Source organism: Schistocerca gregaria, chromosome 10, assembly GCF_023897955.1.
Source record: "Schistocerca gregaria isolate iqSchGreg1 chromosome 10, iqSchGreg1.2, whole genome shotgun sequence".
Lineage (NCBI taxonomy): Eukaryota > Metazoa > Arthropoda > Insecta > Orthoptera > Acrididae > Schistocerca > Schistocerca gregaria.
In genome coordinates, this window is record NC_064929.1 from 145,389,450 (window position 1) to 145,414,748 (window position 25,299).

General features: G+C 44.7%; 1 protein-coding gene and 1 non-coding gene across 2 annotated transcripts in view; one reads left to right on the plus strand and one right to left on the minus strand.

Moving 5' to 3' along the window:
* Nucleotides 1–25,299, minus strand: part of LOC126293281 (uncharacterized) — a 626,955-nt gene that overhangs the window by 413,599 nt on the left and 188,057 nt on the right. The window lies entirely within an intron of this gene.
* On the plus strand, nucleotides 12,920–12,994 carry Trnat-ugu (transfer RNA threonine (anticodon UGU)). The gene has a single exon. It is a non-coding gene; the product is annotated as a tRNA-Thr (tRNA).

A 25,299-nucleotide genomic window follows, 5' to 3' on the forward strand; every position in this document is an offset into this window, starting at 1 on the left:
CGGACGTGCATGTTGGAACAGCAAGTTCCCTAGCCGGTCTAGGAATGGTAGAACGATGGGTTCGATGACGGTTTGGATGTACCGTGCACTATTCAGTGTCCCCTCGACGATCACCAGAGGTGTACGGCCAGTGTAGGAGATCGCTCCCCACACCATGATGCCGGGTGTTGGTCCTGTGTGCCTCGGTCGTATAGAGTCCTGATTGTGGCGCTCACCTGCACGGCACCAAACACGCATACGACCATCATTGGCACCAGGAAAGAAGCGACTCTCATCGCTGAAGACGACACGTCTCCACTCGTCCCTCCATTCACGCCTGTCGCGACACCACTGGAGGCGGGCTGCACGACGTTGGGGCGTGAGCGGAAGACGGCCTAACGGTGTGCGGGACCGTAGCCCAGCTTCATGGAGACGGTTGCGAATGGTCCTCGCCGATACCCCAGGAGCAACAGTGTCCCTAATTTGCTGGGAAGTGGCGGTGCGGTCCCCTACGGCACTGCGTAGGATCCTACGGTCTTGGCGTGCATCCGTGCGTCGCTGCGGTCCGGTCCCAGGTCGACGGGCACGTGCACCTTCCGCCGACCACTGTCGTCAACATCGATGTACTGTGGAGACCTCACGCCTTACGTGTTGAGCGATTCGGCGGTACGTCCACCTGGCCTCCCGCATGCCCACTATACGCCCTCGCTCAAAGTCCGTCAACTGCACATACGGTTCACGTCCACGCTGTCGCGGAATGCTACCAGTGTTAAAGACTGCGATGGAGCTCCGTATGCCACGGCACACTGGCTGACACTGACGGCGGCGGTGCACAAATGCTGCGCAGCTAGCGCCATTCGACGGCCAACACCGCGGTTCGTGGTGTGTCCGCTGTGGCGTGCGTGTGATCATTGCTTGTACAGCCCTCTCGCAGTGTCCGGAGCAAGTATGGTGGGTCTGACACACCGGTGTCAATGTGTTCTTTTTTCCATTTCCAGGAGTGTATTTCCGTTCGAGCTCTGATTTCTCTTTTCTTTTTAGTATGGTGATCATTTCTCCCTACGCAGGTGGGTGTCAACAAAATATTTTCGCATTCGAAAGAGAAAGTTCGTGATTGAAATTTCGTGAATAAACCTTGCCGCAAAGAACACCGCCTTTGTTTCAGTGACTGCCACCCCAACTCGGATATCGTATCAGTGACACACTCACCCCTATTGTGCGGTAACACGAAACGAGCTGCCCTTCTTTGGACTTTTTCGATGTCCTCCGTCAATCCTGCCTGGTAAAGATCCCACACCGCGCAGCAATATTCCAGCAGAGGACGGACAAGTGTAATGTAGGCTGCCTCTTTAGTGGGTTTGTCGCATCTTCTGTTCTGCCAACAAAGCGCAGTATTTGTTTCGCCTTCCCCACAGTATTATCTATGTGGTCATTCCAATTTAAATTGCTTGTAATTGTAATTCCTAGGTATTTATTCGAATTGACAGCCCTTACCTTTGTGCAATTTATCGTATACCCAAAATTTATCGGATTTCTTTTAGTACCCATTTGGATGACCTCTCACTTTTCCTTGTTTAGTGCCAATTGCCACTTTTCCCACCATACAGAAATACTCTCTAGATCATTTTGTGATTGAAATTGATCGTCTAATGATTTTACTAGACAGTAAATTACAGCGTCATATAAACAATATAAGGGGGCTACTCAGATTATCACCTAGATGATTTATGTAAATCAGGAACAGGAGAGGGTCTATGACACTACCTTGCGGAACACCAGATATCACTTCTGTTCTACTCGATGATTTACCGTCTATCACTACGAACTGTGAGGCGAAATCACGAATTAAAGAGAATAAACATAGCTGATGCTAGAAACATTACTGTCGCAAGCAGTCTGTCTTTAACAATGATGGATATACGCTTCGTAGTTCCTGGAATGGCAATTTTCGGTGCAATTATAAAGAGCACTTCTTCCATCTTCATCGCTGTCAGTCTCATAAAATTACGATATTATTGTGGATTTTCCATCACAAGCTCTAATATCCTGCATGCTTCAGAATCATCCCGCCACCTCGTCCGATCTCTTGTCAAACACGAACACGGTCGTTTATGTTTTTTCTTTCCCACTGAAAGTATTAAAAAGTGCAGCTACAGCCCGATGCTCTCGCATCGCAACCTTTTCTTTCACGCACACAAGTTCGACAGAAAAATCTCGCTGAGTGTTATCTCTCAGCCCTCACAGACCCTCTTATCCTGCTGCGTGTAAACACTTCCGTCATCTGCTCTCGCAAGATTCTCAGACACTTTCAGAAAGTACTCGCAAGGAAGTATCAGTCACTAATCATCAGCTAGCGCAAACAGTTCTGCGACTACTAACGGAGATCAGGCCTACCACACTGTCTGAGAGCAAAAACCTCTGACGTGTATGTCACTTACTTCAGTGCAAGATGTGAAGGCTCAGAATAAAGTTATTTTACGTTAATACCAAAGAAACCAGGTGTTGACAGATGGAAAAATGACCAAACTATCAGTTTAATAAGTCACGGCTGCGAAGTACTAACACGAATTCTTTACAGACGAATGGAAAAACTAGTAGAAGCCGACCTCGGGGAAGATCAGTTTGGATTCCGTAGGAATGTTGGACACGTGAGGCAATACTGACCCTACGGCTGATCTTAGAAGCTAGATTAAGGAAAGGCAAACCTACGTTTCTGGCATTTTTAGACTTAGAGAAAGCTTTTGACAATGTTGACTGGAATACTCTCTTTCGAATTCTAAAGGCGGCAGGGGTAAAATACAAGGAGCGAAAGGCTATATACAATTTGTACAGAAACAAGATGGCAGGTATTAGAGTCGAGGGGTATGAAAGGGAAGCAGTGGTTGGGAAGGGAGTGAGACAGGGTTGTAGCCTATCCCCGATGTTATTCAATCTGTATATTGAACAAGCAGTAAAGGAAACGAAAGAAAAGTTCGGAGGAGGTATTAAAATCCATGGAGAAGAAATAAACACTTTGAGGTTCGCCGATGACATTGTAATTCTGTCAGAGACAGCAAAGGACTTGGAAGAGCAGCTGAATGGAATGTGTCTTGAAAGGAGGATGTAAGATGAACATCACCAAAACTGAAATGAGTATAATGGAATGTAGACGAATTAAATCGGGTGATGCTGAGGGAATTAGATTAGGAAATGGGTATAGGAGTTTTGCTATTTGGGGAGCAAAATGACTGATGATAGTCGAAGTAGAAAGGAAATAAAATGTAGACTGGCAATGGCAAGGAAAGCGTTTCTGAAGAAGAGAAATTTGTTAACATCGAGTATAGATTTAAGTGTCACGAAGTCGTTTCTGAAAGTATTTGTATGGAATGTAGCCATGTATGGATGTGAAACATGGACGATAAATAGTTTAGACAAGAAGAGAATAGAAGCTTTCGAAATGTGGTGCTATAGAAGAGTGCTGAAGATTAGATGGGCAGATCACATAACTAATGAGGAGGTATTGAATAGGAATGGGGAGAAGTTTGTGGCACAACTTGACTAGAAGAAGGGATCAGTTGGTAGGACATATTCTGAGGCACCAAGGGATCACCAATTTGGTACTGGAGGGCAGCGTGGAGGGTAAAAATCGTAGAGGGAGACCAAGAGATGAATACACTGAACACATTCAGAAGGATGTAGGTTGCAGTAGGTACTGGGAGATGAAGATTGCACAGGATAGATTAGCATGGAGAGCTGCATCAAACCAGTCTTTGGACTGAAGGCCACAACAACAAGAACATGCGGGGCTATGAAATAATACTGAAGACTAGATGGCTAGAACGGATATGCAATGAATTGGAGAGAACAGAAATTTGTGGAACAAGCTGAGTAAAAGTACGAATCAGTTTGTTGGACACATCCTGAGAGATAAAGGAATGGGCAGTATATTTTTACAGAGAAGTATTGGGGGAAAAAACTAAGTGATCCGAGTCTTGATTGCAATAAGCAATAGGTTGCAGTTGTTATGCAGAGATGAAGAAGCTTTTACAGGATAGCGTGGTTAGATGCAGCAAACCAATCGCACAGCTGAATACCAGAACAATGGCGATCCTAAGCCAAGCCTTGCAAATGCGCTTGAAAATCTCTGTTTACCTCGGGCTGAGCAATAAATGCTCCTCACAAATCTAGCCCGACCGTTTTACCTCTCCGAAAGCCCGTGCACTTTGCAAGTGCAGTTGTTTTCGCCATTAATTTGTCTCCGAATCTGTTATTTCCTTGTCCTCATTAAAATAATTTGTTCCTCTAGCGGAACCTGCCTCTATTCTCTCCGAGGTGAAACGAAGGCGGTTCGTAATGTGATCGTTAACAATTTATTTCCTCCCTCGAATGACTTGCGGTAGTGTGCGTATTGCCCCAGCTTTTACAAAAGCAAACCCATTTCCGCCCCTTGTACAGCGGAATTTTCTTTCTTCTTTAGACTTATTTCCGCGGAACAGATTTAGTAATGCCGTGAATGTCCTTGCGCACTAGTGACTAAAAAACACTGCAGTCTCTTATCACAGCCGGAGAACGCTGGCTAATTATTTTTTTCCTATCAGCGTACTTATTAATTTAAATTCATCAAAAACACAATTTCCTTCTGAAATGATTAACTTAATTAGAAACTTTCTCGTCTCTGAATTTTTGCAGAATAGTAATTTCCACTACAGTGAAGGGTAACCCGATTTTACTGAGAGTAACAATATGCCAACCTTCACAATTCGTAAGAGACTTTTCTAGCAACTGCACAGGGTTTTTAAAAATTGTACCACGTTTTTAGATGTGCATCGTTAAACGCGTAAAATAGTCTTCGTGCCCACTCGATGCCACTTTGCCAACCTAACGGCTTCAAGAGGCAAATGAAACGCATTTTCAGTATTTCATGTAATTTTGGAGCGAATTTAAAAATTTCAAATGCTATTATAATCTATGCATTAAAAAAGCATATTCTTACGTCTAAGGTTTACCACAACAGCTAAAGTATTAACGCCAGAAACTGTGTGTGTTTGTATGTCTCAAGGCAGCGCACCTCTTGGCGGTAAAAATTACCCAAACTATATTCAACCATTTTCAAGCTGCAAACGTGACAATATTTAATACACTGGAAGTGTGGATTAAAAAACGCGTTCAGTCACATATCTTCGTGATTTATTAAGTATACAATGCATTTAAGACACTGTGGGTCCATCATCAGGTGTAAATTGTCTTAATACATGTTTTTTTCGGTTTTCAATTAGGTGAAATGCATGTTCGTGTCATGAAAAGGTTTGAGTTAGGCTATGAATTTCATAAGTCAAATGCGGTAACTTTATGCTAAACAGTGGCAAAAAAGAGCAGTGTAAACTTTCCATATAACACCCCTCACCACCCTACCCCCCCCCCCCCCCCCCCCCCAAAAGAAAAGAAATTTTCTTTAACAAAGTCATACATTGGTTTTTCCATCCTGTTCGTGCATATCACTTCACTCAAGAGGCACAATAGTATACACATTTTCGTAAACATTTCACAGATGTTGTACACAGTATGATCAAAGGTAAATTTATTCGTAGTGCCAGATATCTAATTCGGCATTTACTTGCGAAATTCATAACCTAAAAATCAAACGTTTTCGTGACAGGAACGCGCATTTCACCTTATTCAAGAGCAAAAACAAATCATGTATAAGACAATTTGCACCTGATGATGGATCCACAGGGACCGAAAAGCATCGTGTATTTAACAGAACGCGAAGATTTGTGACCGAAGCCGTTTTTCAATTCATACTTTCCGTGTATATCCAATCAGTATTTGAAAATGAGATTCTAAGCGGTTTCCAACAAACTTCACACGGAATTTCAAACCTTTTAGAAACTTTATCTCCGCGACATCCCCCACAAAGTAATGAATGGACAAAATATTTTCCGTAACAATAGAAGCTCAAGCAAATAACTAAATATTGTGCGACAGCCGGGACTTGAACCCGGGGCTCCTGCTTACACCGGGTTCAAGTCTTAGCTGTGCCACAAATTTTAATTCATTACTTCAGCTTCTACACTTGCCAAAGATAAAGCTTAGGCTCCAGGAAAATGTAATTACAGAAGTTTATCGCCTATTACATTTTTAGAATAAAAACGAAACCCTTCTAGGGTAACTTCCTTGTCCGTCTGTCTTTACGTCCTGCTTTTCAAAATATTTTTTTTTTTTTTCTTCAAGAGCAGGTAGATGTTTAAGTTGAAATTTATGTCACATACGGTCCGTGGGCGAAATAAACGTTAGCTTCTAGGTCAATGTAGTCTAAGAACGCCGCCATTTATGCCATGTTTTTATACTCACAGACACTCATCAAAACCTATAGAGTATTTCGCGTTAGCGTAGAATCATGGAACGTGCCAGGAGGGAAAGTTTCACTGTGTAAGTAATGGTTCAAATGGCTCTGAGCACTATGGGACTTAACTTCTAAGGTCATCAGTCCCCTAGAACTTAGAACTACTTAAACCTAACTAACCTAAGGACATCACACAACAACCAGTCATCACGAGGCAGAGAAAATCCCTGACGCACCCGGGAATCGAACCCGGGAACCAAGTCGAGGGAAGCGAGAATGCTACCGCACGACCACGAGCTGCGGACTGTAAGTAAAGGAAAAGAGGTGAAAACTGTGAATTTGTAATCGTATCGACGATAAAAAAATGTCAATTGCTATCTGACTGACTGACTGACGGACTGTCTGTTCGCCTGTTAAGCCCTCTTTTTCTCAGGAACAGACTGATGTACGAAGTTGATATATCTGTAACATACACTCCCGGAAATGGAAAAAAGAACACATTGACACCGGTGTGTGAGACCCATCATACTTGCTCCGGACACTGCGAGAGGGCTGTACAAGCAATGATCACACGCACGGCACAGCGGACACACCAGGAACCGCGGTGTTGGCCGTCGAATGGCGCTAGCTGCGCAGAATTTATGCACCGCCGCCGTCAGTGTCAGCCAGTTTGCCGTGGCATACGGAGCTCCATCGCAGTCTTTAACACTGGTAGCATGCCGCGACAGCGTGGACGTGAACCGTATGTGCAGTTGACGGACTTTGAGCGAGGGCGTATAGTGGGCATGCGGGAGGCCGGGTGGACGTACCGCCGAATTGCTCAACACGTGGGGCGTGAGGTCTCCACAGTACATCGATGTTGTCGCCAGTGGTCGGCGGAAGGTGCACGTGCCCGTCGACCTGGAACCGGACCGCAGCGACGCACGGATGCACGCCAAGACCATAGGATCCTACGCAGTGCCGTAGGTTACCGCACCGCCACTTCCCAGCAAATTGGGGACACTGTTGCTCCTGGGGTATCGGCGAGGACCATTCGCAACCGTCTCCATGAAGCTGGGCTACGGTCCCGCACACCGTTAGGCCGTCTTCCGCTCACGCCCCAACATCGTCCAGCCCGCCTCCAGTGGTGTCGCGACAGGCATGAATGGAGGGACGAATGGAGACGTGTAGTCTTCAGCGATGAGAGTCGCTTCTGCCTTGTTGCCAATGATGGTCGTATGCGTGTTTGGCGCCGTGCAGGTGAGCGCCACAATCAGGACTGCATACGATCGAGGCACACAGCGCCAACACCCGGCATCATGGTGTCGGGAGCGATCTCCTACACTGGCCGTACACCTCTGGTGATCGTCGAGGGGACACTGAATAGTGCACGGTACATCCAAACCGTCATCGAACCCATCGTTCTACCATTCCTAGACCGGCAAGGGAACTTGCTGTTCCAACAGGACAATGCACGTCCGCATGTATCCCGTGCCACCCAACGTGCTCTAGAAGGTGTAAGTCAACTGGCCAGCAAGATCTCCGGATCTGTCCCCCATTGAGCATGTTTGGGACTGGATGAAGCGTCGTCTCACGCGGTCTGCACGTCCAGCACGAACGCTGGTCCAACTGAGGCGCCAGGTGGAAATGGCATGGCAAGCCGTTCCACAGGACTACATCCAGCATCTCTACGATCGTCTCCATGGGAGAATAGCAGCCTGCATTGCTGCGAAAGGTGAATATACACTGTACTAGTGCCGACATTGTGCATGCTCTGTTGCCTGTGTCTATGTGCCTGTGGTTCTGTCAGTGTGATCATGTGTATGTATCTGACCCCAGGAATGTGTCAATAAAGTTTCCCCTTCCTGGGACAATGAATTCACGGTGTTCTTATTTCAATTTCCAGGAGTGTATTAAGGTATATGATCCCTTGGTGGCATACCAAACATTAGCTACTGAGTTAATAGTCACAAGATCTGTCATTTATGTAACGTATTATGATACTCGCAGGCCGGCCGCGGTGACCGATCGGTTCTAGCCGCTCCAGTCCGGAACTGCGCGAGTGCTACGATCGCAGGTTCGAATCCTGCCTCGCGCATGGATGTGTGTGATGTCCTTAGGTTAGTCAGGTTTAAGTAGTTCTAAGTTCTAGGGGACTCATGACCTCAGATGTTAAGTCCCATAGTGTTCAGAGCCATTTTGATACTCGCAAACTCACTGATTAACATTTATTATATACTTCTCCTTGACATAGAATCATAAAATTTGGCTAGAAAGTGGAAGAGATCAGAAGATTATTAATTTGTAATTATATCACACGGAAAAATATTCTTTTGTCATTTGTTATCCAACTTCCAACTCGGAGTCATAACATTAGCGAAAATCTCAGAATAGTTGCGACCGATATTTTGGCAGTAGCAATGTCGATAACAGGCAAAAAATCATCGAGATTCTCTTTTGTCGGGTTGATTAACTGTCTATATTCATAATTAAGTTTGTATGGAAGCTTCAGCGCACGAGTCCTACTGGCAGGTGGGAAATTTTTGCTATTCATACAGTAAAGTTAATTTATTAGTCTTTAGTACTCAACTCAGCTCACAAAAAATTTTGCACATACGAGGGTAATCCCAAAAGAAGGGTTTCCTATTTTTTTTTATAAGTACATAGACCTATTTACTTTTACAATGGTTTACAAAAGTTTACAGCTTGAACATTTACCTATTTTTCGACATAATCACCGTTTCTGTCGACGCATTTTATGTAGACGCTGTGACAGTTTCTGTATGAGCATGTCATACCGGCTCCCCGCCATGCTGTTCAGAAAGTTATGAACCTCTTCTTTCACCTCGTCGTGGGAAGTGAATCGCTGGGACCACAATTAACGCTGACAGGTACTGTGAGACTCTGAAAAAACTCAAACGCCCAATTCAGAACCGGAGAAGAGGAATGTTGAGCAAGGGCGTACACATTCTCCATGACAACGCTCGCCCTCACATCGCTCGGCAAACCGTTGCTCTCCTGCAACAGTTTCAGTGGAACATGATCACCCACCCTACAGTAGTGACTTGGCGCCCAGTGGCTATCACCTTTTGCCTAGGTTAAAAGAACATTTGGCCCGAAATCGATTCAGCTCCGGCGACGAGGTGAAAGAAGAGTTTCATAACTTTCTGGCTCTGAGCACTATGGGACTTAAGTTCTGAGCTCATCAGTCCCCTAGAACTTAGAACTACTTAAACCTAACTAACCTAAGGACATCACACAACACCCAACCATCACGAGTCAGAGAAAATCCCTGACCCCGCCGGGAATCGAACCCGGGAACCCGGGCGTGGGAAGCGAGAACGCTACCGCACGACCACGAGATGCGGGCTAACTTTCTGAACAGCATGGGGGCGAGCTGGGGTGACATGGGCATACAAAAACTGACGTAAACCATTGTAGAAATAAATAGGTATATGCTCTTATACAAAAATAAGACCTTACTTTTGGGATTACACTCGTAGTATTTAAGAGGGTGGAGAGTTCCTGGTAGAATATTACGAGGTCAGTCAAAAAGTAATGCCTCCTATTTTTTTTCTACATTTAATTGTCAGGAAATTTAAATGCAATTACATAGGTTGAAAACCACAACATTGAGGATCATTTTGTCATTTTTCAATGTAATCTCCGCCCATCTCTACAGTTTTGGTCCATCTTTGAACAAGGGCATGTATCCCAGCACGGTAAAAATCACAGCTCTGCTTCCTAAGCCATTGACGCACGGATGTTTTGACGGCCTCCTCATCTTCAAAATGAATCCCACGATGAGCTTCTTTTAGTGGTCCGAACAGATGGAAGTCTGATGGTGCCAGGTCAGGGCTGTATGGGGGATGAGGCAAAACTTCCCATCCAATTTTGACAATCTCGTCAGAGGTGTGACGACTGGTGTGTGGTCTTGCATTGTCATGCAAAAGAACAACATCTGCCATTGATTTTGTTGGGCAAACTCGCTGAAGACGTGCTTTAAGTTTTTTGAGGGTTGTGACGTATTGAACAGAATTTATTGTGCATCCCTGCTCCAAAAAATCAACCAGAAACAAACCCTCTGTATCCCAGAAAACGGTTGCCATAACTTTCCCTGCCAATCGCACAGTTTTGAATTTTTTCGTCCTCGGCGAGCTTGTGTGACGCCACTCCATTGACTGCCTCTTTGATTCGGGTTCAAAAAAATGCACCCATGTTTCGTCCCCGGTCACAATTTTTTTCAGAAACTCATCTCCCTCCAAACGGAAGCGCTGCAAGTGTTGGGAGGCTATTGTTTTCCTTGCCTCTTTATTCTGATCGGTTAACATTCTTGGAACCCACCGTGCACAAACTTTTGAGTACCCCAATTGTTTAATAATCGTGATCACACTGCCTTTACTAAGAGAAATAATGCGACACACTTCATCTGCAGTCACCCGACGATCACCACGAATGATGTCATCAACTTGCTGAATGTTGTGTGGAGTCACTGCACTCACCGGCCTGCCGCTCCGCTTTTCGTCAGTCAACGGTGTTTGCCCTTCAGCTTCCTTACAACGACGAACCCATCGTCTAACAGTGCTGACATCCACTGTCACAACACCATACACCTTCTTCAGTCTTTCATGAATGCGTATGGACGTTTCACCTTCTGCATTCAAGAATTCAATCACACAACGCTGTCTCAAACGAACAACGATGTCGGCCATCTTACAAACTTCTGCTGTGCTGCCACCTGTTGACACAGAAAGTTACTACTGCAGTGGATTGCAGAAGAAGGTTTGTGGAATGGCGCCAAATTCAAATTTTTCACTTAACTTAATTTTTTTAAGTAGAAAAAAAAATGGGAGGCATTACTTTTTGCCCGACCCTCGTATCTCTCAAAACTTGGAAGAGAAGTACTGTAAACATTTGTACCGAAATGAAAATTTTGATGATGTGATGCTGAACGTGATGGTAGTGATAAGACAAAATATGGACTTTAATCGGTAACTGGAAGTCAGTGATACAGGCTTTTAGTTCTGTGTAACTGTACTGTGATTCTTCTCAGTGACCGCAAGCTTAGTTTTTCCAGGCAGCTACAGTAAACAGTAGCTACTATGTAAGTCAGTGAACGTGCGAGCTGAATATTTCTCTGTGGACCATAGCTTTTATAACTAGGCGAGGCCGATAAAGAAGTCATAGCAAGTGGAAGCTTCCGCATGAACCGCCGGAAACCTCGCCGTGCTTGTGCAGTCTAGCCAAATGCCAAACGACGCCCTAGCGTGGCCCAGCAGTTTTTTCCGTACAGTAGGGAGCAGTATTTTGGACTGCCATTCTGCACGCGCCGTCCACATAGTAATGCGCGGAAAGTTGTTCCACTGCAGCTCCCATGCAAAGGTTTCTATTCTCTCTGTGTAGTCGTGAGGTTGGCAGCACTGCTAGTGGTGCGGTTTATTATTGGACTAAGCCTCGCTGCCAGTCGGTTTTGCTTTATCCGGAACGGCTGTAGAGGTTTCAATTCTCTCTGTGTCGCTGTTAGGTTGGCAGCACCGCCACTGATACAGTTTATTATTCGAGTCAGCCTTGCTCCCGGTCGGTTTTGCTTTATCCGTCGCGGCTGTGGAGCTGTGTTAAATGGGATGTCAGACCGCACGTAACCCCCCCTCCCTCCCCCATCCACGTGAGCACGTATCGCCGACACCAGATGTGCGAGGCTCACGTGGGTGTGGGAAGCGAAATAACGCGCAATCTCGTCGGAATTCGGTTTTTGTTATTTCACGGTACGTGAACGAGCTGTGGAGGGTGGGAGAAAGGTTGGGCTGTAGCTACCCTCCAACGTCAGTTATTACTGCAAGCAGAACACTTGTGTTGGTCCGTGTCCGCTTAAAACAGTCTACATCGACAAACTGCAAACCAGATTCAAGTGCCTGGCAGTGACTACATCGTAGCACCTTCACAATAATACTCTGTTATTCCAATCTACAGCGTGCGGGGAAACACACACACACACACACACACACACACACACACACACACACACACACACACACACACATATATATATATATATATATATATATATATATATATATATATATATATATATATATATATAAATGATGACTAACTGAAAACCTCAGCTGCTGACAAGTGTTGTTGATATACCTCGATGTGGACAGCTGAAAACGTGTGCCCCGACAGGGACTCGAAACCGGGATCTCCTGCTTACATAGCAGACGCTCTACCCATCTGAGCCACCGAGCACAGATGAATAGCGCGACTGCCGGGACTTATCTCTTGCACGCTTCCCGTGAGACTCACATTCCCAACTGTTCACAATTCTACATATGTATTGTACCTTATAGACATTTGCCCAACCACTCGTTACTCGCACACGCTTTGGCGATTCTTTCGAGAACAAGCTACTGTCTTCGTATTTATAGTTAAAGGCTACCCAGCCATTGACCTTCGTCTGTGCGAATGCGCACAGGTTGTCCAAACTCTAACGGGAATCGCCAAAGCGTGCGCGATTAATGAGTGGGTGGGCAAATGTCTATAAGGTACAATACATATGTAGAATTGTTGACAGTTGGGAATGTGAGTCGCACGGGAGGCGTACACGGGTAAGTCCCTGCAGTCGCGCTATTCATCTGTGTCCTGGGTGGCTCAGATGGATAGAGCGTCTGCCATGTAAGCAGGAGATCCCGGGTTCGAGTCCCGGTCGGGGCACACATTTTCAGCTGTCCACATCGAGGTATGTCAACAACACCTGTCAGCAGCTGAGGTTTTCAGTTAGTCATCATCTATAACACATATATATTTACGTGCGAGCTCTGATTTCCCTTATTTTGTTATGATGATCATTTCTCCTTTTCTTCGTCGGCGTCAACAAAATATTTTCGTATTCAGAAGAGAAAGTTGGCGATTGAAATTTCGTGAGAAGGTTCAGCCGTAAGGTAAAACGCCGTTGTTATACGAGGGTTGACTGAAAAGTGATGCCCTCACCTTTGTAACTGTTCAACAGTTGGCAGCATTGCTATGCGGCAGGTACTGGCTTGTTCCGTAGCCCGTTTTCTACAGCTCCAGTTGGCAGTAAGTGCTTGACGATTGCCCTGCAAAATGATGGTCAGTTGCTGCAGAAAGTGTCCTCAGTTCTGTCTCAAAGCTTGTCGTATGTTGGGTTCCAAAAATGAACAGTATAGAGACAGAGGTGACGACATATTCTGCAGGACCTGACCATCATTTTGCAGTACAATGCTCAAGCACACACAGTGCAAGCTGTTACAGATTTAAAACTTCCTGGCAGATTAAAACTGTGTGCCGGACAGAGACTCGAAATCGGGACCTTTGCCTTTTGCGGTCGTGCTCTGCCAACTGAGCTACCCAAGCACGACTCACGCCCCGTCCTCACTGCTTTACTTCTGCCAGTACTTCGTCTCCTACCTTCCAAAGTAAGTCTTCGAGTCTCGGTCCGGCACACAGTTTTAATCTGCCAGAAAGTTTCATGTCAGCGCACACTTCGCTGTAGAGTGAAAATCTCATTCTGCGTTACTGATTTGTTTGACTGGTGGGGCTGCTAAGTGTTATACCAACTACTCCACCCCCTGACCTAAGCCCTCGTGAGTCCAGCTCCATTTCTCAACTGAAGGAAACACTTCACGGCATTCGCTTCAGAACTGTTATAAATACAGGGTGTTTCAAAAATGACCAGTATATTTGAAACGGCAATAAAAACTAAACGAGCAGCGATAGAAATACACCGTTTGTTGCAATATGCTTGGGACAACAGTACATTTTCAGGCGGACAAACTTTCGAAATTACAGTAGTTACAATTTTCAACAACAGATGGCGCTGCAAGTGATGTGAAAGATATAGAAGACAACGCAGTCTGTGGGTGCGCCATTCTGTACGTCGTCTTTCTGCTGTAAGCGTGTGATTTTCACAACGTGCAAGTGTGCTGTGGACTACATGGTTTATTCCTTAGAACAGACGATTTTTCTGGTGTTGGAATTCCACCACCTAGAACATAGTGTTGTTGCAACAAGACGAAGTTTTCAACGGAGGTTTAATGTAACCAAAGGACCGAAAAGCGATACAATAAAGGATCTGTTTGAAAAATTTCAACGGACTGGGAACATGACGGATGAACGTGCTGGAAAGGTAGGGTGACTGCGTACGGCAACCACAGAGGGCAACGCGCACCTAGTGCAGCAGGTGATCCAACAGCGGCCTCGGGTTCCCGTTCGCCGTGTTGCAGCTGCGGTCCAAATGACGCCAACGTTCACGTATCGTCTCATGCGCCAGAGTTTACACCTCTATCCATACAAATTTCAAACGCTGCAACCCTTCAGCTCCGCTACCATTGCTGCACAGGATTGATGACGGCGATATGCATGTGGGCAGCATTTGGTTAACTGACGAAGCTTATTTTTACCTGGACTGCTTCGTCAATAAACAGAAGTTGCGCATATGGGGAACCGAAAAGCCCCATGTTGCGGTCCCATCGTCCCTGCATCCTCAAAAGTACTGGTCTGGGCCGCCATTTCTTCCAAAGGAATCATTGGCCCATTTTTCAGATCCGAAACGATTACTGCATCACGCTATCTGGATATTCTTCGTGAATTTGTGGCGGTACAAACTGCCTTAGTCGACACTGCGAACACCTCGTTGTTTATGCAAGATGGTGCCCAGCCACATTGCACGGCCGACATCTTTAATTTCCTGAATGAATATTTCGATGATCGTGTGATTGCTTTGGGCTATCCGAAACATACAGGAGGCGGCGTGGATGGGCCTCCCTATTCGCCAGACATGAACCCCTGTGACTTCTTTGTATGGGGACACTTGAAAGACCAGGTGTACCGCCAGAATCCAGAATCAATTGAACAGCTGAAGCAGTACATCTCATCTGCATGTGAAGCCATTCCGCCAGACACGTTGTCAAAGGTTTCGGGTAATTTCATTCAGAGACTACGCCATATTATTGCTACGCATGGTGGATATGTGGAAAATATCGTACTATAGAGTTTCCCAGACCGCAGCGCCATCTGTTGTTGACAATTGTAACTACTGTAATTTCGAAAGTTTGTCTGCCTGAAAATGTACTGTTGTCCCAAGCATATTGCAACAAACGGTGTATTTCTATCGCTGCTCGTTTAGTTTGTATTGCCGTTTCAAATATACCGGTCATTTTTGAAACACCCTGTAGTTGCCACTATTAAAGTTCCAACCATCGTGTATGTTACCAAGGTAAATGCATTCGCATAATTTCATTACCCTGCATCAATTTTTTTCACATCAGTATATATAATACAAATTTCTTCTGGTTCTTTTGAATTGCTACGCTTTTTTCAAAGCATTTAATGCATACCGGCAGTCGAGTTGTACACTTTTGACAAGAGGGAAAGAGGAGCACAAAGCAACTGTGAACCCGTTATTCGGCGGTTCATACAGGCACGCAATAATAAGCCGGGAGCGCTCTTCCCTTCTGTCCGCTTTGATCTCTCACTCAATTTAAAATGCCCTTTGTGGAATGCGGGAGCGCACTCAAATCTCTCCGCGTCGCTCGCAAACCCAACAGACATCCTCTCTACGGACACGGGTTGAAATATTTCTTTGGCTTTCGCGCGCAGCAGAATATAGTGGGGCGTGCACAGTTACGCGGGGGGCTTCATATCCCGGCCTGCTATGGACATCAAACATACTGGAAACTTAAGAGACAACTTAGTCTTCTACATATTGTGAGGCTCAAAACGGTGTGTGTGTGTGTGTGTGTGTGTGTGTGTGTGTGTGTGTGTGTGTGTGTGTGTGTGTGTGTGTGTGTGGCCAGTCTGCTCTGTCATTCCGGTCTGTCTGTTACGTAGAAGCAGACACTATAGGGACTGTTGCATCTACACTACTGGCCATTAAAATTGCTACACCACAAAGATTACGTAAGATTGAAACGACAAGAAGAAGATGGTGTGATATGCAATTGATCAGCTTTTCAGAGCATTCACACAAGGTTGGCGCCGGTGACGACACCTACAACGTGCTGACATGACGAAAGATTCAAACCGATTTCTCATACAGAAGCACCAGTTGACCGGCGTTGCCTGGTGTAACGTTGTTGTGATGCCTCGTGTAAGGAGGAGAAATGCGTACCATAACGTTTCCGGCTTTGATAGAGATCGGATTCTAGTCTATCACGATTGCGGCTTATCGTATCGCGACATTGCTGCCCGCGTTGGTCGAGATCCAATGACTGTTAGCAGAATATGGAATCAGGAGGGTAATACGGAACGCCGTGCTGGATCCCAACGGCCTCGTATCACTAGCAGTCGAGATGACAGGCATCTTATCCGCATGGCTGTAACGGATCGTGCAGAAACGTCTCGATCCCTGAGTCAACAGATGGGGACTTTTACAAGACAACAGCCATCTGAACGAACAGTTCGACGACGTTTGCAGCAGCACGGACTATCAGCTCGGATACCGTGGCTGCGGTTACCCTTGACGCTGCATCACAGACAGGAGCTCCTGCGGTGGTGTACTCAATGACGAACCTGAGTGCACGAATGACAAAACGTCATTTTTTCGGATTAATCTAGGTCCTGTTTACAGCATCACGATGGTCGCATCTGCGTTTGGCGACATCGCGTTGAATCGCACATTGGAAGCGTGTATGCGTCGTCGTCATACTGGCGTATCACCCGGCGTGGTGGTATGGGGTGCCATTGGTTACACGTCACGGTCACCTTTTGTTCGGATTGACGGCACTTTGCACAGTGGACGTTACATTTCAGATGTGTTACGACCCGTGGCTCTACCCTTCATTCGATCCCTGCGAAACCCTACATCTGAGCAGTGTAATGCACGACCGCATGTTGCAGGTCCTCTACAGGCCTTTCTGGAAACAGGAAATGTTTGACTGCCGCCCTGGCCAGCGCATTCTCCGGATCTCTGACCAATAGAAAACGTCTGGTCAATGGTGGCCGAGCAACTGGCTCGTCACAATACGCCAGTCACTACTCTCGATAAACTGTGGTATCGTGTTGAAGCTGCATGGCAGCTGTACCTGTACACGCCATCCAAGCTCTGTTTGACTCAATGCCCAGGCGTATCGAGGCCGTTATTACGGCCAGAGGTGGTTGTTCTGGATACTGATTTCTCAGGATCTATGCACCAAAATTGCGTGAAAATATAATCACATGTCAGTTCTAGTATAATATGTTTGTCCAATGAATACCCATTTATCATCTGCATTTCTTCTTGGTGTAGCAATTGTAATGGCCAGTAGTGTACATCTGCGTCTACGTGATTACTCTGCTATTCACAATAAAGTGCCTGGCAGAGGGTTCAATGAACCACCTTCAAACCGTCTCTCTACCGTTCCACTCACGCGGGAAAAACGACAACTTCAATTTTTCTGTGCGGGCCCTGATTTATTTTATTGTATCGTGATGATCATTTCTCCCTATGGAGGTGCTGCCAACAGAATGTTTTCCCAATCGGAGGAGAAAACTGGTGACTGAAATTTCATGAGAAAATCCCTTCGCAACGGAAAACGTCTTTGTCTCAATCATTGCCACTCCAATTCACGTATCATGTCTGTGACACTATCTCCCCTATTTCGAGATAATTCAAAACGAGCTGCCCTTCTTTGTACTTTTTCAATGTCATCCGTTAGTCGCACCTGATGCGGATCCCACACTGCACAGCAGTACTCCAGAACAGGGCGGACAAGCGGGATGTAAGCAGTCTCTTTAGTAGATCTGTTGCACCTGCTAAGTGTTGCTGCCAATGAATCGCAGTCTTTGGTTGGCTCTACCCACAACATTACCCATGTGATCGTTCCAATTTAGGTAATTTGTAATCCCTAAGCATTTGGCTGAATTTACAGCCTTCAGATTTGTATGAGTCATCACGTAATCGAAATTTGGCGGATTTCATTTAGTACTTATGTGAATAACTTCACAATTTTCCTTATTCAGGGTCAATTGCCACTTTTCGCACCATACAGATATCTTATCTAAATCATTTTGCAATTAGTTTTAGTCGATGACTTTACAAGACGGTAAATAACAGCATTATTTGCAAACAATCTAAGACGGCTACTCAGATTGTCTCCTATGTCGTTAATACAGGTCAGGAACAATAGAGGGCCTATGACACATCCTTGGGGAACGCCGGATATTTCTGTTTTATTCGATGACCTTCCGTCTGTTACTACGAACTGTGACCTTTGTGACAGGAAATCACGAATCCAGTCGCACAACTGAGGCGATACTCCGTAGGCACGCAGTTTGGTTGGAAGACGCTTTTGAGGAAGAGTGTCGAAAGCCTTCTGGAAATCTAAAAATACGGAATCAATTTGACATCCTTCAGCTAATGAAAACAATCTGATAAGGTCATCTACTTCTGTTCAAAAAGAAGAAAAAAGAGCTTCATTGAAGATTGAAGCTTTGTGTCCTAGACTTTATGGCATACCCGAAATTCATAAGAGTGACCTTCCTCTGAGAGACGTTAGCGCTATCAGGTCTGCCACGCTTGACATAGCAAGACATCTGGCAACTCGTTTACAGCCATATACTGCGAAAAGTGAGTCATATATATAAGACTCGCATCATTTTATCGAGAAAACTGAAGGACTAGTTTTCGCTCCTGAAGCTATCCTTGTCAGATTCGGCATAGTGTCTCTGCTCGCTATGAACCCAGTCAACAAGTTATGATGTTTATAATGGGTGCTCTTCCTGGAGGATTGTCCGATCTTCGCCTTACTTCCAGTCAATTCCAGTGGGATGAAAAATGTTGTGAACAAGTTGAAGGTGTAGCAATGGGTAACCCATTACGACCTAATTTGTATTTGGAAAAATTAGAAGTTAGCTTTAGAAGAAGCAAATAAGAAACCATCTCTTTGATATCGATTTGTAGATGACACATTTGTAGTCTGGCCACATAGAGAAATAGCTCTGAACGAATACTTTGATTTTATGAATAATATAAAGCAACTAGCTATACCCGGCGAATTCCGTTCCGCCCCTGAAAATGTTTATATGTTATAGCTGACCCGGAAAACGTTGTTTTGCCATATAAATTATCTCTAGTCTATAAGAATAATGTATACGTGTAACAATAGCTCTTGTTGGCGGGAGCTCGTGACACAATAATAATGGCCGAAAGCTGTCTAGGGAGTGAGAAAAGGCTTAGGGGATACTCGGGCAGTATCGGCCACTATTAGTTCTAGCGTTTCTACGGTAGATCGCGCGGATTTAACAATTGCAGCCGATACACGGCTCGTCCATGAGCAAACAAACATAGCGGCAATTTCGTGTCGAAACGTGATCGCCAGCATTATGAATATGGCCAAGCGCACACGGATCGATTTTTATCGTATGTAAAAATATTGTACGATTAAATTCTTTTAGAGGTACAAGGGAGAGCATAGGAACTTCTTTGTTTCACTAAAAGAATTAAATGGTACAATATTGTTACGTACGATAAAAATCGATGCGTGTGCGCTAGGCCTAAATGTCGGTTTGGCGAATGACGGGTGCAGCCTAATTAAACGTCTCGGTCTAGTTACGTCGATTCAAAGAGGGATATTCGAGTCGTTGCTTTTTGGTACGTTTTCTTAAAGTAGTAAAATCGCCATTGAAAATAGGGTTTGGTGGTAGAATGGTGAAAATTTAAGGCTGCGTGTAATCTGTAATGCCACATCATAAATAAATAAAAAATAAAAAGTGCTGTCCAAAAACAATAAAAATGTTTTTGGAGTGGATCACCCTTATCACTTAGGGGTATGAAAAATAGATGACGACCGATTCTCAGAACTACCGAATATACAGGTAAAATTTCATCAGAATCGAACCAGCCGTTTTGGAGGTGTATGGCAACTAACACTGTGACAAGAGAGTAGTATATATAAGGAAAAATCAGTTGACCATGGAAATAGAAAATGACAACAAAATATCTTTCTTTGATGTTTTAGTTATAAGGCAGACCGACAGAGGTTTGTATCATAAGGTTTTTACAAAAGCAACGCACACGGACAGATATTTACTTAATAATTCTAATCACAGTCCACAACAATAGAGTGTTGTCATTAGAAGTCTTGCCGATATAGCCGAAAGTATTTGCGACCCGGAATACCTGGACGCCGAATTAAAACATGTAAAGCAGGCTTTAGAGAAAAATGGCTACTCGGGGAAAGAAGTAACCGGAATTCTACGATCAAATAACGGGAGGCCGAAGGACAAGCATGAAAAACAATGATGGACGAATACAGTTTCTCCCCATTTATTAAAAAAAAACGTAAATGTCGTGTGATTTGGGCCTCCCGTCGGGTAGACCGTTGCCCTGGTGCAAGTCTTTCGATTTGACGCCACTTCAGCGACTTGCGAGTCGATGGGGATGAAATGATGATGATTAGGACAACACAACACCCAATCCGTGAACAGAGAAAGTCTCCGAGCCAACCGGAAATCGAACCCAGATCCTTAGGTCTGGCATTCTGTCGCGCTAATCACTTTTTTTTTATACAATTGGTTCGTTGTTGATCGTTGTGTTTGGTCGTTGCGGACGTCACATGACACTCATTCAAGTTCGTTTGTTGATCCTTCAACTCAGTTTTTTACAGTTTTTTATTACAGAGGTCAACCATCTCCCTGACCGAACACGCTGAGCTACCGTGCCGGCATCACTCAGCTACCGGGGGTGGAATCCCCTTTTATTACAAAAAAGTAACAGATCAGATCATAAAGCTTTTACACGATGGTAGACCGCTTCTTAGACCAACAAATAATATAGATCAAGCAATTCGATCTGTGAAGGATAAACGCCCTCTTCTGTCAGCATGTGGGGTGTATAAAATTCCGTATACGTGTGGTAAGCTTATAGTGGAACAACTAAGAGAAGGGTGAATACCCTGCTAAAGGAACACAGAAGTATTGCCGACAAGGAAAAACAAATCGAGTGTAGCGCAGTACGCTCTTCTGCTAGGAACTCACGAAGTTTTCTGAAACAAAAATTTTATTGGTTTTGACAAGGATGGTCTCTGCATATCACGCGTAAATCTGACCACGTCCCATTTTTCTACAGTGTCACTGTTAGACGTCCGACCCGTCATTTGGCAAGACTCAGCGGAGGCGAAACGTCTCTGGAGATGTCCAGCGCAGCTCTGCACGAAACGTTAGGAACAGAAGAGTTCCGTTGACCACGACCTGATACCCCGAGTGGTTTACCAGCAGCACTGGCATCCGGTCGTGACAGCCTTCATTCTAACACCCTTCAACCATTCTTCACAGTGTAATACGCACTCTCTAAAATACAGCAGGCTCCATTCGGACTGCGTCACAAGCATTGGTACTATCAGAATAAAATTTTCACTCTACAGCGGAGTGTGCGCTGATATGAAACTTCCTGGCAGATTAAAACTGTGTGCCGGACCGAGACTCGAATTAGGGACCTTTGCCTTTCGCGGGCAAGTGCTCTACCAACTGAGCTACCCAGGCACTACTCACCCCCCGTCCTCACAGCTTTACTTTTGCCAGTACCTCGTCTCCACGAAAGGCAAAGGTCCCGAGTTCGAGTCTCGGTCTGGCACACAGTTTTAGTCTGCCAGGAAGTTTCATGGGTAACATGCTCCTGCAACGTCAGCACACTGTCGATGAGTTGGACAAACACCAGTGGCTTCAAATCTCCCCATGCACAGAAATCTAGCGAATTCAGAACCGGGGAGCTTATGATACTGGACCCGTTTCAATAAAGACTGTGCTAAGGTACTGTGGCAAGATCCGTAGATGGTGTTGTGTACTGTCGTGCATAAACCACACTGCTGTCTTTGTCCAAGGGTAATGTTCTACAATAGCACTGGTAATTCAGTGTGCAGAAATCGGTGATGCACAGCACCTGTTAATCTGTTTGGTATAGAGTCTGGCCTTGTAAGTATGTGATCGACAATTCTTGACCATTCACTAAAACTGAAAAGATCTTGATGCCTCACCTGCATGATTGCTTGAAGGTTTGCACCTGCCCACACGTGCGTATTGTTTACTGTGCCAGCTTTCTTGAACCCTGCGTCATTTGTAAATGAAATTCCCTCTGTGTACCAGCGTTTTCTACGACCTACATCCTAACAGATACTGGTTTCCAGACGTATCACTATCGGAATCTTTCTTCTAATTTTGTCCGGACCCGGTACCTGAGTTGTCAGCGCGACAGAATGTCATACCTAACGGCCCGGGTTCGATTACCGGCTGGGTCGGAAATTTTCTCCGCTCAGGGAATGGGCCTTGTGTTGCCCTTACCATCATCAATACATCCCCGTTGGCACTGAAGTCGCTGAAGTGGTGTCAAGTCGATAACCTTGCACCAGGCGAACGGTCTACCCAACGGGAAGCCCTAGCCACACGGCATTTCCTTTTTCTAATTCTGACCAATATTACCCCTGTTAGAACAAATGACACATACACAAAAAATATCTGTGAGTTGGTGAGCTGATGAACGCTTTTTGCTGTATCTGCGAGAATCAGTCTGTAGTGTGTGGTAGAAGGTCCTTCTTATAGTGAGATATGTCTATGTTTTTGCTTTCTGGCATCAGGCTTCGTGTTTTAATTTATTACTTATTTGCAAGCAGTAAAAGAAACAAAAGAAAAGTTCGGAGTAAGTATTAAAGTCCATGGTAAAGAAATAAAAACGTTGAGGTTCGCCGATGACATTGTAATTCTGTCAGAGACAGCAAAGGACTTGGAAGAGCATTTGAACGGAATGGACAGTGTCTTGAAAGGAGGATATAAGATGAACAAAACCAAAACGAGGATAATGGAATGTAGTCGAATTAAATCGGGTGATGCTGAGGGAATTAGATTAGGAAATGAGACGCTTAAAGTAGTAAAGGAGTTTTCCTATTTGGGGAGCAAAATAACTGGTGATGGTCGAAGTAGAGAGGATATAAAATGTACACTGGCAATGGTAAGGAAAGCTTTCCTGAATAAGAGAAATTTGTTAACATCGAGTATAGATTTAAGTGTCAGGAAGTCGTTTCTGAAAGTATTTGTATGGAGTGTAGCCATGTATGGAAAATGGTTCAAATGGCTCTGAGCACTATGGGACTCAACTGCTGTGGTCATTAGTCCCCTAGAACTTAGAACTACTTAAACCTAACTAACCTAAGGACATCACACACATCCATGCCCGAGGCAGGATTCGAACCTGCGACCGTAGCAGTCGCACGGTTCCGGACTGCGCGCCTAGAACCGCGAGACCACCGCGGCCATGTATGGAAGTGAAACATGGAAGATAAATAGTTTGGACAAGAAGAGAATAGAAGTTTTCTAAATGTGGTGCTACAGAAGAATGCTGAAGATTAGATGGGTAGATCACATAACTAATGAGAAGGTATTGAATAGGATTGGGGAGAAGACAAGTTTGTGGCACAACTTGACCAGAAGAAGGCATCGGTTGGTAGGACATGTTCTGAGGCATCAAGGGATCACCAATTTAGCATTGGAGGGCAGTGTGTAGGGTAAGAATCGTAGAGATAGACCAAGAGATGAATACACTAAGCAGATTCAGAAGGATGTAGGTTGCAGTAAGTACCGGGAGATGAAGAAACTTGCACAGGATAGAGTAGCATGAAGAGCTGCATCAAACCAGTCTCAGGACTGAAGACAACAACAACAACAACTTCATTGCTACTGACTATTCGCAACACATTTTGCAGGCATACATGTGTGTGAATGTACTTCCAGTATTATATTATTGTGTTCGACATAGTTCTTTAGATGTGACCTAAATACTGAGTTGCGTGTAAAACAAATTTTATTCTCTCAAAACAGCGCGCAAAGTACACAGACTACGGTCAGCTAGTGTTTTAATCTCAGTTAAATTCAACGTCACTTTCTCATTAACGTAAGTATAAAGTAATGAACACGTATGGGACTATTTTATACTGAATTTTAGGTCCCAGTTGTTGATTAGAGTCGAGAAGACTGAATACAATGCTCGTTATAAAACAAAAATTGACGCAAAGAAATTACACACATTGGCTGGGAGCGGACATTTGTTTACACCAAAAATTGAAAATTTGTGGCGGACCGGGAATCGAACCGGGGACTTCCGCTTACTAGGCTGATGCTCTGACTTTTTTTTATCAGAATGTTCCTCGTGTTAGAGAGGGTAGGGGTCATTTTACGAAGCCTGGTCACGATTATCTCTGCCGCCAAACAGGAACATATGGAAGGGGTAAATGAGCACAGGAGAATATTCATTTATTTAGTAACTAAAATAAATCCGTCTTCTCCGTGACTTGCCTCTGCCGCCAAGATTTAAGTGGAGGTTTAGTATATTTGGCCCGAAAAAAATAAGATTTTATGAGAATTGTATCTTCGGGATGTGTTATAGATATCAGTGTCAAATTTGGTCAAAATATTTATTGATATTTCCTCTACAAACTGGAATTTTTTTGACCGGAAATGTTGAAGAGCAAAGGCGAAAGTGGCATCGAAACGAAACAAAATTTCGATGTACACCTCCACGCTCGGTATGGCACAGGTCAGCCTGCTCGTCTGAAATCAAAATTGAGTTGACGTTAGCGAAGTATATAAGGAGTTGTACCTCGTTTAAGTTATTTAGACCATAGGAAACAAAATGGCGGCCATTTTAAAAATATACGGTTTTTTCCATCGATTTTCCGACTTCGTCGGCCAACTGGAAATATTGATAGTTGATGGGTCGGAATGAACATGGTACAACTCCTAGACAATTTAGTTAGATTCGTCAGAAACAAAGAATCATGCCAATCGGTTCAGTAGATTTGAAGTTATCATACCGTGCGATAAAAAAAAGTTATTTCGAGAAAAACGCATTTGAAGTTTTGACTACAAATAAATGCAATATTATGCAACTTACGTTCAATCTGCTATTCCGAGCCCATAGCCGGCCGCGGTGGTCTCGCGGTTCTAGGCGCGCAGTCCGGAACCGTGCGACTGCAACGGACGCAGGTTCGAATCCTGCCTCGGGCATGGATGTGTGTGATGTCCTTAGTTTAGTTAGG